The sequence below is a fragment of the Pan troglodytes genome, chromosome 18, assembly GCF_028858775.2.
Source record: "Pan troglodytes isolate AG18354 chromosome 18, NHGRI_mPanTro3-v2.0_pri, whole genome shotgun sequence".
NCBI lineage: Eukaryota > Metazoa > Chordata > Mammalia > Primates > Hominidae > Pan > Pan troglodytes.
In genome coordinates this window covers 47,652,826-47,668,707 of record NC_072416.2, presented here as the reverse complement: position 1 = coordinate 47,668,707, position 15,882 = coordinate 47,652,826, and the positions used below count along the sequence as shown (strand labels likewise).

Genomic DNA, 15,882 nt, shown 5'->3' with positions numbered 1-15,882 from the left:
CTCTTCATGATTCGTATTCATTCACTTAATAAATAGTTGAGATTGGTTTCCCCAAACTGTGTGCTGTGGCACCCCAGGGCACCACAGCTAACCTACAGGACCTCTGTGAGATCTTTGAAAATTTCAAGTGAAAGACAGCCATACCCAACATCTGTCAGTGCAAATTATGAGCTGGAGGTTGTTCCCAGTGCAGGGGTGAGGAGAGGGAGGAAAGACACCCATCAGGCACCTGGCACAGGGAGGAGAGCATGGGAGGCCAGTGCCTCACACATGGTAGGTGGCAGTCAATACTTTGCCCTGCTTAATTTTTTTATTCGATTCCAGTTCCCTGACATCTTGCCCAGTCACTTGTTTACTGGTTTATTGTTGCTTCCCCCACTGGACTGTCAACTCCACGAGGACAGGGACTTTGTGATATTCTCTGCTGTTTTGCCATCACCCAAAACCATGCCTGATACAGAGCTCGAACGCCCCACTTTCCTAGTTCATGGCACCTTAGTGTCGGTAACTTTTTTATGGTGCCCCTTAAGCAAAACAAAACAAAACAAAACAAAAACCTCACAGTTGTCTAAACAACTTAAATATTTATGTGCTAACAGCATAGTAGCTTTAAAAAAAAAAACATACATTAAAATAAAATGTAATATTTTATTTTATTTTTGAGATGGAGTCTTGCTCTGTCACCCGGGCTGGAGTGCAGTGGCGCGATCTCGGCTCACTGCAACCTCCACCTCCCAAGCTCAAGCAATTATCCTGCCTCAGAGTCCCAAGTAGCTGGGATTGCAGGCGCCCATCACCACGCCCAGCTAATTTTTGTCTTTTTAGTAGATACAGGGTTTCACCGTGTTGGCTGGGCTGGCTTTGAACTCCTGACCTCAAATGATCTACCCGCCTCGGCCTCCCAAAGTGTTGGGATTACAGGTGTGAGCCACTGTGCCTGGCCAAAAAATGTCATATTTTCATTTCATTCTTAACATAATTACTAATGGAATGTATGAAATTCAGATTCTTATTTAGCAGCTCCAGGTGGACCTGAAATTCTGCATTTCTAATCATTCTCTCTCTCTCTCTTTCTTTTTTTTTTTTTTTTTTTTTTGAGACAGGGTCTTGCTCTTTTATCCAGGCCAGAGGGCAGTGGTGTGATCATGGCTCACTGCAGCCTTTACTTCCTGGGCTGAAGCAATCCTCCCACGTCAGCCTCCCTAGTAGCTAATTTTAAAAAAATTTTATAGAGACAGGGTCTCACTGCATTGCCCATGCTGGTCTTGAAATTCTGGGCTCAAGCAATCCTCCTGCCTCCCAAAGTGCTGAGATTACAGGCATGAGCTACTGCACCTGGCAACAAAATTCTTTTCTTTTCTTTCCTTTCCTTTTCTTTTCTCTTCTCTTCTTTCTCTTTTCTTTTTCTTTCTTTTCCTTCCTTCCTTCCCTTCCATTCTCTCTCTCCTCTCCTCTCCCCTCCCCTCCCCTCCTCCCCTCCCCTCCCCTCCTCCCCTCCCCTCCCCTCCCCTCCCCTCCCCTCCCCTCCTTTCTCTTCTCTTCTCTTCTCTTCTCTTCTCTTCTCTTCTCTTCTCTTCTCTTCTCTTCTCTTCTCTTCTCTTTTCTTGTTTCTGTGTTGGAGTCTCGCTCTGTTGCCCACACTGGAGTTCAGTGGCGTGATGATGACTCACTGCAGCCTTCGCCTCCCGGGTTCCAGCGATTCTCCTGCCTCAGCCTTCTGGGTAGCTGGGACTACAGACACGCACCACCATGCCAGGGTAATTTCTGTATTTTTAGTAGAGATGGGGTTTCACCATGTTGGCCAGGGTGATCTTGAGCTCCTGATCTCAGGTGATCCGCCCACCTCGGCCTCCCAAAGTGCTAGGATTACTGGCATGAGCCACCACGCCTGGCCTAAATTCTACATTTCTAAAAAGCTCTCATGTGATGCTGAGTTACTGGTCCAGGGCCACATTTTGAGTGGCTGACTCCCATGGCCGCTAAGTCCACCATCCCCACTCCTTTCTAAACCCTCCTTCTCATGTCCTTTGCTCTCTGTAGACAGCTTTGCCAGCCCGGTGGCATGAGTTAGAAGGTCAGTTGTTCAACTGATGTGGTTTGAGGTGCCCAGCACAGCTGTCCCCATCTCCATGAACAGAAATCCTTTCCATGCCCATCTAGGGTGTCAAGTGGTTGACATTTGTGTATGAGTGTCAGGTCCTCATAAAGAACAGTTGTTTGTGGCTGCAGAAGTGGCCACCTGCAAGGTGGTCTCGGTGGACCTGGAGCATACTGGACATACTTGCTAGGGCAGGATTGACCTACTCCAGGCTGTTTTTGTTCCCTAGAGTCACCTGCCTGTGTGAAGGCCATGTGTCTGATTTAGTCCCAGAATGTCAGGCAGCCTTGTGGACCTCCAGGCACTTCCCTTCTGGGACTAAAGTCCCATTAAAGGTGACTGATTTCTGTCTCCTAGCCTGGATGACTGCAGCCCTCCCTTGCCAGTTCCTGGTTGTTATGGATGTCCAGATCTGGGAATGTGCATTTTCCAGCCACATGCCCGTGTGCGTGTGTATGTATCTCAGTTAGTGCCTGGTGGAGCTCTGCAGCACAGCTGCAAGGGCAGAGCTGCGCCTCCAGTCTCTGGAAAATCCAATCTGCGGTGATGCAAAATTGTACTTGTGGGCTGTTCCCGTTTGCCCACTGTATCATTGATCAGTGGATTCATTTATTTATTCATTCTCTCCCTCATGCAGCAAGTGTTTATTTACTAACCATGGCTGGTGTTCTGAGCTGGAAGGCCCAAAAAGCTGGAGAAGACTTCCTGGAGAAGGGGGCACTGTGGGGTGTGTGCATGCCTGTGTGAGCGTGTCCATGCATATGTATGCAGGTGCGTGTGTGCGTGGATGTTGCACACCTCTGCACAGTGTTGTGTGTGGAGCACTCATGGACGTGTTCAGAACACACACATGTGCATGCACATATGGCTTGCATGTGCACACAGGCTCGTGTGTAGGTGCACACATATGCTTTTACATTTGTGTACAGGTGTGTATACAGGTAGGGTCTTATGAGCAAAGTCTCGGTGCCAGTAACGTCAACTTTGGAACCCCTGTCCTGGCCTGCATCGATCCCAGGCTGGAGCAGAGGAGCTGCTGTTTGGTAGAACTGATTTTGTAGCTTGGCTCCATGTGCGTGTGAGCACTTGGGTGTGTTTTAATTAACTAGAACATTTGCCTGGAAATGAGCAGCAGCAGCAGCCGGCGCACAGGCAGCTGGAGGGGGGTGGGGTGGTGCAGCGTGGTTGTGGAGGCCGTGGCAGCCCGGAGTCTGAGTTTTAACGTGCCCAATTCCAGCTGAGGGCACCGCTGAGGGAGGGGTGGGGCAGTTCACCCCCAGTGCTGGTTATCACCCCAGCAGGGAGGGGATTCTGGGAGTGGCTGAATGCTGTAATTCCCAAGCCTCCTAGTCAAAGATGGCCAGGTTAATGGTTCCAGCACCTAGGTGGGTACGTGCCTCTCCTGCATGATCCAGGGTGGGCTTCAGACCCATGAGCCATGCAGGACTGACCAACTGCAGAGGTCACCAACTACAGAGCTTATACCTGGCATATAGTGGGTCCTCTGTACATGAGTGAGTCAACAGCTAGAGGAAGCTGAGGCTCAGAGAGGTTTAGTGATGTATCCAGGGTCACACAGCATGTTAGTAGACCAGCTATAAATGTTGACTTTGTTTCCAGTGTTATCTTTCCAACCCTGGTCATGTTGCATGAAGAAATAGCATCATCTCACAGCAGATGAATTCCACACACCACAGGCCTCCCGCTCTGCCCTGGGCGGCTGTTCAGTTGCCTGCTTGCCATCCTGGCTACCTGGGTGGTGGGAAGGATGGACTTCCCAGGACATCTTGGTGTGCTGGAGTTTTCTCTCACCAAGGGCAAGATGGAGGAAGCAGGGGTGGTCATGATTGGAGGGGAAGGGCTGGGACTCAGTCCCTTTCTAAGACAAACCGGCCACTGGGAGCTCACAAACTGTAGTCACCGAAGAAAATCTCACTCAGACCGCAGAGTCCCCTGGTGCCCTCTTCCCTGCCTTCCCATCTGTTCCAAGGCCTCAGAGCATCCCCGTGGCTGCAGCCCCGTTCCGCCCCTCTGCACAGCACTGCGTGGCTGCCTCTCGGGCTTTGGTCTGTGCCTTCACTTTGTCCCACCCCACCTTGAGGACCCCTGCCTGATTATTTTCCCTGAAGTACAGCTTTGTTCACATCCCTGTTCCACCTGGTGGTGCAGGGGGTGGACTCTGGGCCACACTGCCTGGGATCAGATGTGGGCTCTGGCCCTGACTGGTTTTGCGTTTCCAGTAGAGTGACATCACCTCTCAGAGCCACCCTGTCCTCCCTTGTAAAGTGGGATGACGCACCGTGTACACATCGGCTGCAGCACACGTATGCACATGGCCAGGATTACCGACTGGACTGTTCCCCAGCCAGAACACACTGCATGCTCTGCACACACACACACCACAAATCCCTTAGGCACTCGGTGACACTTGCTTTAGGAGAGGTTACTGGAACATCAGCTGTTGGACTGCACAGCAAAATTTTGTTTGCGTTTCACACTCATTCCTATCTCAGATCCTGTGCACAAATTTTCTTTTTGCTCAGCACACAGCTAAATTCATATAGGTTTAAAAAAGTACCCATGCTAGAACTCTTGTGATATCTACATTTACCCATTTTCCACCTGCCTATTTTTCACTCAGAATAATTTTTGCTCTCAGAGTGCCAGCTACCTTTGCTTGCCTTTGCTCTGGCTATTTTCTCTACCTGCTCCATGGCCTTTTATATTTTTTTCTATAAATTAAGACCCAGCAGCAGGCCTTCATGTCCCAGGGTGTCCCTGATCACCCTGCCAGAACTGAGCTCTCTGGGCTTCCTAAGGACCCTTTTAAGGTCCCACCATGGACTGTCTTACCTTGTGCACTTTTCTCAGCCTCCTTTAGAGCTCATGCTCCTGAAGGCAGGGCCCTGGGTTTCTTCCTGTGGGGCACGTGGAGTGCGTGATGCTTGGTGAATCCTCATCAGGGTAGACTGAATGGATGACCAGATGGCGGTTTGTAGCCCCCCATGGGCAGAAGGGTTTGTGTGCATGTGCAAGTGTGTGCACATGCATACATACGTGTTTGCACACCTTGCATAAGCATGTGCATGTGACACACGTGTGCCCATGTGTTTGTGCACATGTGTGTTTGTACCATCAGCTTGATGCTAATTGGGTTTCTGAGGAAAGATGCCTGCTTTAATTTTTAATTAGAAACCAGGGCAGTGTGGGAGCTGCAGCTGGAGGTTTTCCTCAATGCTGGAGTTCTCCTTAACAAGCACCCGCAGTCCAGGCCAGCCTCGGTTAGCGCTGGACACCACCGCTCACGCTGGTGGGAGTGTCTTAATGCCTATGAAATGATCATGTAATTATTTGGTAATAGAATGCCAGGATTTTGCCTATGCAACAATCTTTCCCAGTGGGTGAAAAAATTGCCAATCAAGAGAAGTTGGAGATGACCAGGGGAGTCGTGGGGCTCCAATGTCATTTTGATGGGATGGGGTCACCACTCCTCCCAAAGGCATCTGGGAGTCCTGCTGGAAGCCTCAGCCCCTGTCAAATGGGATTTACCTGCAGCATGTTTCTCCTGGCCTGGGGCTGTGTTTAGCATATTTGTTGTGGGTAAAATGATCTGTGCAGACTGTGTCAGGTAGGGAGTAATTACCTGTGTACCAGGGCGGGGTGGTGAGCCTCACCTGCTGGTGGGAGCCCGCCTTGGGCTCCTGGGCTCCAGCAAGGCTCTGGGCAGGTGTGGGAATGCCACTCAGGGTTTGTGTAACTCCTAGGTGAGTGCCTCCTGGTGGAGGCTGGCCCATAGATCACACCGCGTGGTGGGGCAGGCTGTGAACACTCGGTACATTTACAGATGCTTCACTCTTTTTTCGGAGGCTTTTATTTTATTTTATTTTATTGTACTTATTTTTAAATTTTTTTGAGATGGAGTTTCACTCTGTCGCCCAGACTGGAGTGTAATGACGCGATCTCGGCTCAGTGCAACCTCCGTTGCCTGGGGTTTCAAGTGTTTCTCCTGCCTCAGCCTCGCGAGTAGCTGGGATTACAGGCATGTGCCACCATGCCTGGCTAATTTTTGTATTTTTAGTAGAGACAGGTTTCGCCATGTTGGCCAGGCTGGTCTTGAACTCCTGACCTCAGGTGATCCATCTGCCTCGGCCTCCCAAAGTGCTGGGATTACAGGCGTGAACCACCATGCCCAGCCTCAGGAGGCTTTTAAACTGCAGCTCCGTACTTTGGTCAACTATGGGACACCCTGGGGATGGAGAGTGCAGACCCTCCAGGCCAGATGGCCATGGTTTCCGCCCTGCTGCCCCACAGACTATGGGGAAATTATTTCTTAACTTCTTTGTGCCTCACTTTCCTCTCTGGGAAGCAAGAGTAGCAATAGTACCTACCCCACAGGGTCACCAGGAAGATTAAAGAGGCAGTGGAGGTCCAGAATCCCCTATTCACAATTCTGAATTCCAGAAAGCCAGAAACCTGAATTTTTTTTTTCTGTAATGTATTTGGCAGCCAAGTTTGACCTGAGCTGATGTGAAGCTATTTATGGTCTTTATTTCGTTCACATTGGTGAATACCGATATGTTTTGCTGCAGAAGTATCAGTGTGCCTGACTGCTGCTGGGGTGTTCCCAAATTTGCAGCAAGTGCACTGTCTCACCTTTCTAGAATCTGAAAAAGTCTGAATTTGGGACCACATCTGACGGTTTGGGTTTGGGGTAGGGAGTTGTGGACAGGCAAATAAAAGATGTGGGCTGGGCGCGGTGGCTCACGCCTGTAGTCCTAGCACTTTGGGAGGCTGAGGCAGGCAGATTGCCTGATCTCAGGAGTTTGAGACCAGCCTGGGCAACATGGTGAAACCCCATCTCTACTAAAAATACACAAATTCGCCGAGCCTGGTGGTGTGTGCCTGTAATCCCAGCTACTCAGGAGGCTAAGGCATGAGAATCTCTTGAGCCCAGGAGGTGGAGGTTGCTAATGAGCCGAGATCGCACCAGCACTCTCCAGCCTGGGCGACAGAGTGAGACTCCGCCTCAAAAAAAAAAAAATAAATAAAAAATAAAATAAAACGTGTGGGGCACCTCTCCCGGAATAATTGCTCAGCAGACATTAGGTGGAGCCATCACCTGACCCATCACACAGAGCAGCACGGCCGGATTTCTTCCTATTCCTTTCTTCCTCCCACTCTTGGCCATGCAGGGCGGGGTGGGTGGTGGTGGGAGGGCTCGTTTGCTTGGAAGTCATGTGCATGCACACATGCACACCCATGCTATTCCTCTTGGCTGGAGGTGGGACACCCTGTAGCGGGTGGACGCGTGCTTGGGACCTCATGGAACTATCAAGGCCGGGCTTGGTCCTAGGGTGGGCTACAGGACCCAGGGCCTATGGTTTGTCTGTTTTGGACGTGGCTGCTGCCAGGCCTCGAGCTCCCTGCAAGAACAAGATCAGAGGGGACCCCCTTCACACATCGTCCCTTACCCTCACTGTCTCTCCCAGGGGGCAGTCATCCTTGTGTTGGAGGGCACTGCCAAGTGCATGCTGACACCATTTCTTCTGTGCCCCCTGGGTGACCAGGCACAGCTAATGAGGGAAGCTGGGCCTTCCTAATCCCGGGAATCCTGTTGGCGCTGAAACACCTGAAGGGGCTGTGGCGTGTGGAACTGCAGCTGCATGTGAAGGAAGGCAATTAGGAGGGCTGCAGGTGGACCTCCCTTCTTTTATGTATTTACTTTTACTCCCCAATAAGACATCTCCTTCGAGAGGTTTGTCCCCTGGCGTTGCTGGCCTGACTCCCTAAGGGAAGTAGCCTCCGATCTAGGCTGCAAGCACAATTCCATTCCCATCATACCAGCTTTTTAAAGAGCCCACATACTTAAAAAGGACGCTTTAAACGTCTTGCCTCAAGCCGGCGTTGTCAGCTAGCTGTAATTTATCTTTGCGATTGGGTTGTAAAACCCAGCAATTAAGAAAATCCCTGCTTCAGATTAATTGTAGCCTACGTTGGCTGAGAATGAGGCAGCGTGCTGTTTTGCTTGGGTTTCACAGCTTATGGGGCAGGGGGAGCCGGAGCATGTGGGGAAACTGAGTCCCCGACAGAGGAGTCCCCGAGATGCAGATGGCACAGGGGGCAAAAGTGGGCAGGACTAGAATGCAGCCCCAACTCCTCCTCTGCCTATTCCTTGGCACTAGGGTGGCTGCCTGCATCTAGCTGAGCCTGCCTGCTGGCAGAGTTGGGCAGGTAGGGACAGCTGCTGGTGACCCATGAAGTGGGAAAACCATGCCTTCCCATCCTTACAGGGCCACAGCCATGAGGGAGTCTGAGGCCTTGGGACCAGCCTGCTGAGCTGGGACACATGGTGCAGTCTGCTTCTTTTGCAAGGAGTCATATTTTTTTTCTGGCTTCCATCTGTGGGCATCTGCACTGATCTTTCGCAGAGGCAGGTTGTCTGAAGGTTGGCGGCTGGGAGAACTCAACCAGTGGGTGATGCCTACTGTGTGCTGGGTGCCGAGCCAGGTGGCCGCATCCCAGAGACCCATGTTGTCTGCTTTCCCCTTCCAATGTCACCAAACAGAACTGCTGGGCTGCAGCAGCTCCTGCCTGCACTCTGGGGCCCTGGAGGGAGCATCCAGCCCTGGTGTGAGCCTCCCTGACTTTGTCTTCTTGTCCTTTTTTCCTCTGTTCTCGTGGCGGGGCCACTGCCCTGATGCAGGGGAACGGACAGATGGGGCTTGCCCTTGGCGTCTCCTCCCCTTCCTATCCTGGTTACCCTCAATAATCCCGTGTGTGGCAATGGCTCTCGACAGTTTACAAAGCATCTCCACAGGCATCATTCCCCTCTGACCCTCACTGCAGCCCTGTGAAGTAAGCAGAGCCAAGGAGGGGAAACTGAGGCTTGGAGTAGAAGGGAGGCTTGTGTAGGGCCATCTGGCTCTGGAGTAGGGAAGCAGGAGCCCTGGCTAGGGCCCGATTTCCCAGCCCAGCTGGGCTCTGTGTGGGGGGTGACCTGGATGGTGAGGGGGTGCAGGGGGAGATATCACCAACTCTTTTTTCATGTGGTTCTCTTCTGAATCCTGATGGTAAGAGAGTGAAGTTTTGGGCTTTCCAAGGGGTCTCTAGGTCCAACTCCTGCCTGGTGGGCCCAGATCCCGTAAGGAAGAGGTTTGCACCCCTCCTGGCCTGGCCATGTCCTCTGGGCTGCCCTGTCGGCTGCCTGCTGGGCTTAGCTTAAGAATGGCTGAGATGAATCTATGCTGGGCGGGGGACAGTCCTGCTGCATCTGAAAGAAGGGTGCCCCATATCCCACTCACTGGGGATGGTGGCCTGGGCCTCTAGGGTCGCCATATAGGAGAAGAGATGAATTTTTTTTTCTTTTCTTTTTTCTTTTTTCTTTTTTTTTTTGAGACGGAGTTTCGCTCTTGTTATCCAGGCTGGAGTGCAATGGCGCGAACTCAGCTCACTGCAACCTCCGCCTCCCGAGTTCAAGTGATTCTCCCACCTCAGCCTCCCAAGTAGCTGGGATTACAGGTGTGCGCCACCACACCTGGCTAATTTTGTATTTTTAGTAGAGACAGGGTTTCTTCATGTTGGTCAGGCTGGTCTCGAACTCCTGACCTCAGGTGATCTGCCTGCCTCGGCCTCCCAAAGTGCTAGGATTACAGACCTGAGCTGCCGCGCATGGTTGAGATGGATTTAAGACCATGCTGCACTCCCCACTCCCCACTCTCTGTGCTTACTAAGGGTTACCACTGGGGAAGGGGGACCAGACACTGAGCTAGAAACGTCCCTTCAGTCCTCAAGTAAGGAAGGAGACATGCACTGTCACCATCTTCATTTTATAGTTGAGGTTTGTGGCTCAGAGAGGGGAGGTCACTTGTCCCAGGTCACACAGCATGTAGATGACAGAGCCAAGATTCAAACACGAGCCCATGTGCTCACCTCCCTGCCCACCCCTCCTTCCTCCTGGGGGCCTGGTGCTTACTGGGGGTGGGGCTGGGAGAGCCTGCAGGCTGTGGGTCTGCAGCATTAGTGGGTTAGCGGGAACTGTTTCCCCAGGTCCTACTCCCTGTACTGAGGCTGCATCAGGTGGCTCTGACCCTCCTGCCACCTTCCCTGTATCTTGGCTGACCTCCAGGCGTACCAGGGGTCAACTTGGGCCCTGCCAATCAAGTGGAAAACAGGATCCCTAAACAGGACCAGTACAGCTACCACTAGCCCAGTGGGACCTTCTGGATGGAGCCTGTGTCCAGGTTCTTTTTCTGAGCACTCCCTGGGGTCTCAACAATGCTGCTCACCTAATAGATCCCAGGAGGACCTGCCTGGGCAAGAGAAGGGCAAGGAAGGTAGGAGTCCCATCCTGGGAGGACTCAACGTTTGCAGAGTCAGCCTCTGAGTTGTGGGAGTTTGAGCCTCCCACCCCTGCCATTTCGGGGCCTCAGTTTCTAAGTCTGTAAAATGTTTTCCCATTTTACAGTAAGGCCTCTGTGTACAGGTTCTTTCCCACCTCCTACTCAGCATGGGAGGCGGGTGGGGGGTAGGGGCTTGAGGATTTGGTGAACTCCTGCGAGGAAAAGGGCCACACTCCTGAGTTTGGGTTGGGTGGTCTGAGGCTCTTGTAGTTCCCAGAGCCAGAAGCCAACTTCAGGCTCTCCTACCTGCTGGAGTCCTGCTAAAGAAAGTTTGCAGTTGGGAGAACAGGTTGCCTCGGGAAGGAAGGTGGAGCGGGGCTGGGCATTAGCATGCAGCTTGCAGCCACACAGACCTCTTTGCACACTGCCTCTGCCAGCCCAGGCTTCTCACCTCCCTGAGCCTCATGCTCCGCTTCTTTATTATCATTATTATTTTTGAGATAGGGTCTCACTCTGTTGCCCAGGCTGGAGTGCAGTGGCGCAGTCATAGCTCACTGCAGCCTCAAGTTCCTGGGCTCAAGTGATCCCCCTGCCTTAGCCTCCCAAGTAACTGGGACTACAGGTGTGCACCACCACACCTGGCTAAATTGTTTTTTAATTTTTTGTAAACATAGGGTCTTGCTATGCTGCCCAAGCTGGTCTTGAACTCCTGGGCTCAAGGGATCCTCCTGCCTCAGCTTCCCAAAGTGCTGGGATTATAGGCATGGGCCACTGTGCCCAGCCCTCGGTTTCCTTTTCTGTGACATGGAGATAACAATTGCTTTTACCCCAGGGTGTTGCTGTAAATACCAATAGAGCAGGTCTTCAGAAGATAATGGTCTGACTCTGGGCCAGAAGTTTTCTGAAGGCTTCCCTCCATCCCAGTTGGTTCCTCTTTTTACCCTGTTTAATTTCTTTTATCCAGTTTTAAAATTCTCCCCTTCCTCACTCGGGGGATGGGGGTTGAATAAGAAATTGAAAGTCACCAAATGGCTAGCTCTTGTCTGGCTGTGCCCCGACCCACTGTCTGATGGTCTCTTCTCGGGCCTCCATGCCCACACCTTTCATTTGCCAGAGTGGCAAACACTGACCCAGTTTGTTCTGGACTAGGCATTTTACTGGCATCTCTAATGAAATCAGCACAACTGCCCCTTGGGATAGGGACTACTGTTGTTTCTCATTTTTTGGATGAGGAAGGGGAGGCTCAGAGTTAGTAAGTGGTGGAGTTGGATTTCAACCAGATCTGGCTGACTCCAGGCTTATTTCCCTGTGGGCTGAGCACCCAAGGAGGCTCTGGGCCTAAAGGCAGAGCTACAGACTGGCCAGTTTACAGGCCATGGGAAGGGAATTTGAGGTCGGTGTTGGTGATGGAGTCGGTGATGGGGCTGGCCTCCTTCCTCCCCACTGGGCCATGGGCTTGTGCTTACCCCTGGCATCATGCTTTCCCACCCTGCCCTTTTTTCTGGGGTCCCAGCCCCACTCCCCTGGCCTTTTGTTTCCCCTCCTCCATTGCCCTAATGATTTAGCCCAGGTGGCAAGTTGCGTAGAGAAACTACTCCAGGGAAATAAGTGTCCTTACTACCAGCCTGGGCCTCAGGTGTGCACCCAGCGGCCCTCCCTGGGGGTCTGGTGAGCTGGGCCTCCCCCATCTCCAGCTGTTAGGCAGGAGCTTGAGGAGCTGTGTGTATTGTGTGCACATGTACTTGTGTGTGGTGTATATAACTCTGGGAATGTAACTGTGCATGCATGCATGTAATTGAGTATATATAACCATGCATATGTAATGTGTTATACGTGACTGTGTATATAGAACTGTGTGTCTGTGTAACTTTATGTGTGTGGAATAGGCAACCATGCATGTATGTAACTGTTCACTTATAACTACGTGTATGTAGCTGGTTTAATACGTGATCATGTGTATAGAACTGTGTGTTTGTAACTGTGTTTGTGAATGTAACTGGCGTGTGTAGGTGGCTGTATGTCGTAGGTGTGTTTACGCCTCTGTCGAAGGCAGGTGGGGAATGGGGAAGTATTAAAGGCGTGAGGATTGGGAGCAGGGCCCCAGGAACGTATGGTAGGGGCTACAGTTACCTCCTCTGCTGGTTAAAACACTCTTTGTAGAACAGAGTTACACACATGTTTAGATAATTAGAACAAAAGCCAAAAGAACAATTCCTTTCAAAGGGACGAAGCTGGGAGGCGGGGGCCAGCCAGGATCTGGGGGGCCGCATTCCGTCTCCCCAGCTCTCCCCGGCCTTTGCTGCGTTTTGATCGCACTATTTAGAAAATCCCTTTGTTGTAGGATAAACTGACATTGGCCTGCGCAGTTCTGCTGTGAAGTTTGCTGTGTTCCCGGGGCCCACTCGGGACAGCCAGGCCATTAGGAGCTGATTAAATGAGCTAATTTTAATTTGTTCAGTGGTTACAGATGCAGAGACCTTTCCATGCCCTTTTCTTGAGGCTCTATTTATTTATTAATTTTCCTTTTTTCTGAAAAGAAAAAGACCTTCAGGTCTCCCTTCTGTCTTCCCATCCCCCCTTAAAAATAAACATATGAAAACATTTTTAACTAGAACTTCAGCTGGGAAAGAGACGCTTGGATGATGGCTTTGTGGGATTGGCCTCCAGAGGTGCTGATGGGGGGCTCCCCGAGTCTGTGAGCTGGGGTGGGGGGCGGTGCTACCAGGGCTGGGCCACCCACTGTGGCTGAGAGTGAGGAGCGGAGTAGGCTCCATGAAACCTGTCAGAGACCTCAGTCTCACTTCCAGGCCTTTGCTCTTGCTGGTCCTGCTGCTTGGAGCTCATTTCTGCCCCTTGCTTCCTTCACTTGGTGAATTCTTCATCCTGCTGGTCTCCACGGAGAGCCTGCTTTTTCCAGGAGGGCTCTGGCACCCTTACTGCACCCCTGTTCTCCCCCCAGGCCCCACACACTTCTCCTAGCAAACACAGAGAATCAAATGTTGTCCCTCCACCTAGGCTGCGAGCTCCACAGGCCAAGAGCTGCCAGTGTGGCTCACCCTCCTACCCTCACCACCTAAGTGCCTGCTGGGTTGTAGGCACATCAGAGACATCCTGTGAATAACTAAATGGGTGAATTAATGAATGAAAGGATGTGTGGGTGACATCTATATTTACTGAATGCCGCTACCCACCAAGCTCTTGATGGCAGAACCCTGGTGTCCCACCAATTTGGAAGTGCCACCCCTTGGGCCTCAATGCACCGTTGAGAGTTGAATTTCCAAATATGGCGGGTGTGGGGACTTCAGGCCTGCCTAGCCAGGCCAGTCCCCAGCCCCAGGCCCAGCTCAGCTGATAACCTGACCAAGGCTGAGCGGAGGGAAGCCAAGGGAAGAAAATTGCGCAGTTAGTTGGCTTTTTACAGCACTTACAGGCAAGCAGGCCTTGGGAGTACAATGTGCCCACAATGAGGGGCGTTCAGAGCACAAAAGAGCAGGGATCGTGGGGCTGTAGCCAGGGGCCACCCCCGATCTCGCTCAAGCTGCCTGGCCCCTCCTAGCTCGTTCATTTTAACATCACCTTTCGCTCTGGTTGGGGCACCTTTCGGTGAGCAGCGGGGTTTTCCCTGGAGCTGTGTCCTGGCTGTGGCCCGGCCAGTTTCCAAGGCCTGGTTTTCATTTGCTGAGAGCTGCTTCCCGCAGACAGCTCCCCACCCACCCCACCCAGGGGCCTCCCAGGGGCCATCCCCCCACCCTGTCCTGGCAGACAGGGGCAGTGTCCGAGAGAGACCCCTTGCTCCCTTTCTGTGGTCCTCCCTTTAACCCCAGCCTCAGCACCAGGCCCTGGCATGGCGCCGGCCCCAGGCCCTCCTCCATCTCTGTAGAATCTCAGAGCTGGCAGGGGAGCCAGAACTCCTCGGTCGCCCCCGGGGCCTGGATCCCTCAACTGGGTCAACATCTGGCCGCGTGGCCTGAGCCCTGGGCCTCCTCTGTCCTCTCCCTCCCCATCTGTGCCTTTTCCCAGCCCCTTTTCTTCCCCAAGGCCCTTCCTCTCCCGCTAGCTGGGTCCTCCGCCAAGCGCCGCCGCGGGAGCAGCACACCCTCGGCCCATCCTTCTCCGCCGGCCCAGGCGGCCGGGTGGGGATGCGTCCCGTGGCTGAGATCACCAGTGGGCCGGTGGGAAGCGCCTCTCCAGCCCTCGCCTGCCCTGCCGCCGGGTGCTGGGAACCCGGGCTCAGGTTCTGGCCCTCTTGGCATCGGCCAGTTTGCCCTGGGACGCCCTGGTGAGCAGGGGGAAAGGTAAGCGGAGGCATGGGACAGTGATGAGGGGGTGGCTGGGCTGGAAGGGGGAAGAATGAATAAAACAGGCTGGTGTCTGCACCGGAACGCCGAGTCCCCTTAGAGGCTCCCGGCGCGTTGGGGAGCGGAATGTTTGCTCAGAGTGGAATGAAATCCAGAAGGAAGGAAACGTTTTTTTCTGGAATGAGAGAGGAAAAGTGGGCGGCCAGCTGCCAAGCAGGTGGTGGTGGCCAGGGTGTCAGACCTGGGTGGGGCCCTGCGGCATGGGGATGGGGAGGGCCCTGGGGTGCACCCTGACTCCTAGGTCTGGAGTCCCTCCCTTGCGTCTCTCCTGTCCTTCCCTCTGTGCCCCACCCGTTGACCTCCTGTCCCCTCTGTCTCCCGTGGGGAGGGCTGGCTTGCATCTGTGATGGTTTTTGCACTCAAGTGCTTGCCTGCCTCTGGCTCCTGCCCTCTCCCGTGCCCTCCTGAAGCCTCATGTCTGTCCCACTTCCTGCACCACTGGCCGGGAGGGAGGCCACCAGAGTGCAGCTGCCGGGCCTGACTTTGCCACCTAAAAAGCCATCCCATCCCGGGCACTGGTCCCCTCTCCAGTCACAGGGGCAGCATGCCAAGGGGACATTGAGACCAGCCTCTGAAGTACTGAATGCCAGACTATGATTCCTGATGGATTCTGTAGGGCCTCGAGGGGGGTGGGCTGGGGGGCCTCAGTGGTAATCGGGTGTTTCTCGTGGCCAGCCACTTGTTCTCCTCAGGAAGAGGCTGGTGAGTTTCTTTCTGTTTATGTGGTAACCAGGCTACCGAGATGGCAAACTTAGGTTCTGCAATTACACAGCGTTTCAGAAGCAAATTGATAGGATAACGTGTTATTATTGGCTACTGGGTTAATAGCTATTTTGGCAGGAGTACCAATCCTGCGTGGTGTTGCTGGCGCGGGGTGTGAGAATGGCGCGATGGGGTGGAGAGGAATGGTGGGTGCGCTTTGCATAGAGCTGCAGACTCGGGAGGACTCTGGGGGCCTGCTCTGCCAGCGCCTGCTTGGATAATGCTCAGTTCTGATTAGCTGTTGCCGAAACCAAGACCAGAGAGGTTGAGAGACCAGAGTCACATCACACAGTGAGTTGATGCTGGGGTTGGATTTTGGGTCCCT

The 15,882-nt window shown here is 52.9% G+C and overlaps 1 protein-coding gene across 4 annotated transcripts in view; it reads left to right on the top strand.

Annotated features, from left to right (window-relative positions):
* The window catches only part of ZNF423 (zinc finger protein 423), a 364,983-nt gene that overhangs the window by 176,990 nt on the left and 172,111 nt on the right, over nt 1-15,882 (top strand). The window contains exon 1 of one of the 4 annotated variants that reach the window (XM_003315091.6): nt 14,320-14,732. The exons of the other annotated variants lie outside the window; for them this stretch is intronic. The gene's annotated coding sequence lies outside the window, so the exon portion shown is untranslated. Of the gene's footprint in view, nt 1-14,319; nt 14,733-15,882 lie in introns of those variants that run through there. 4 annotated transcript variants of the gene reach the window in all.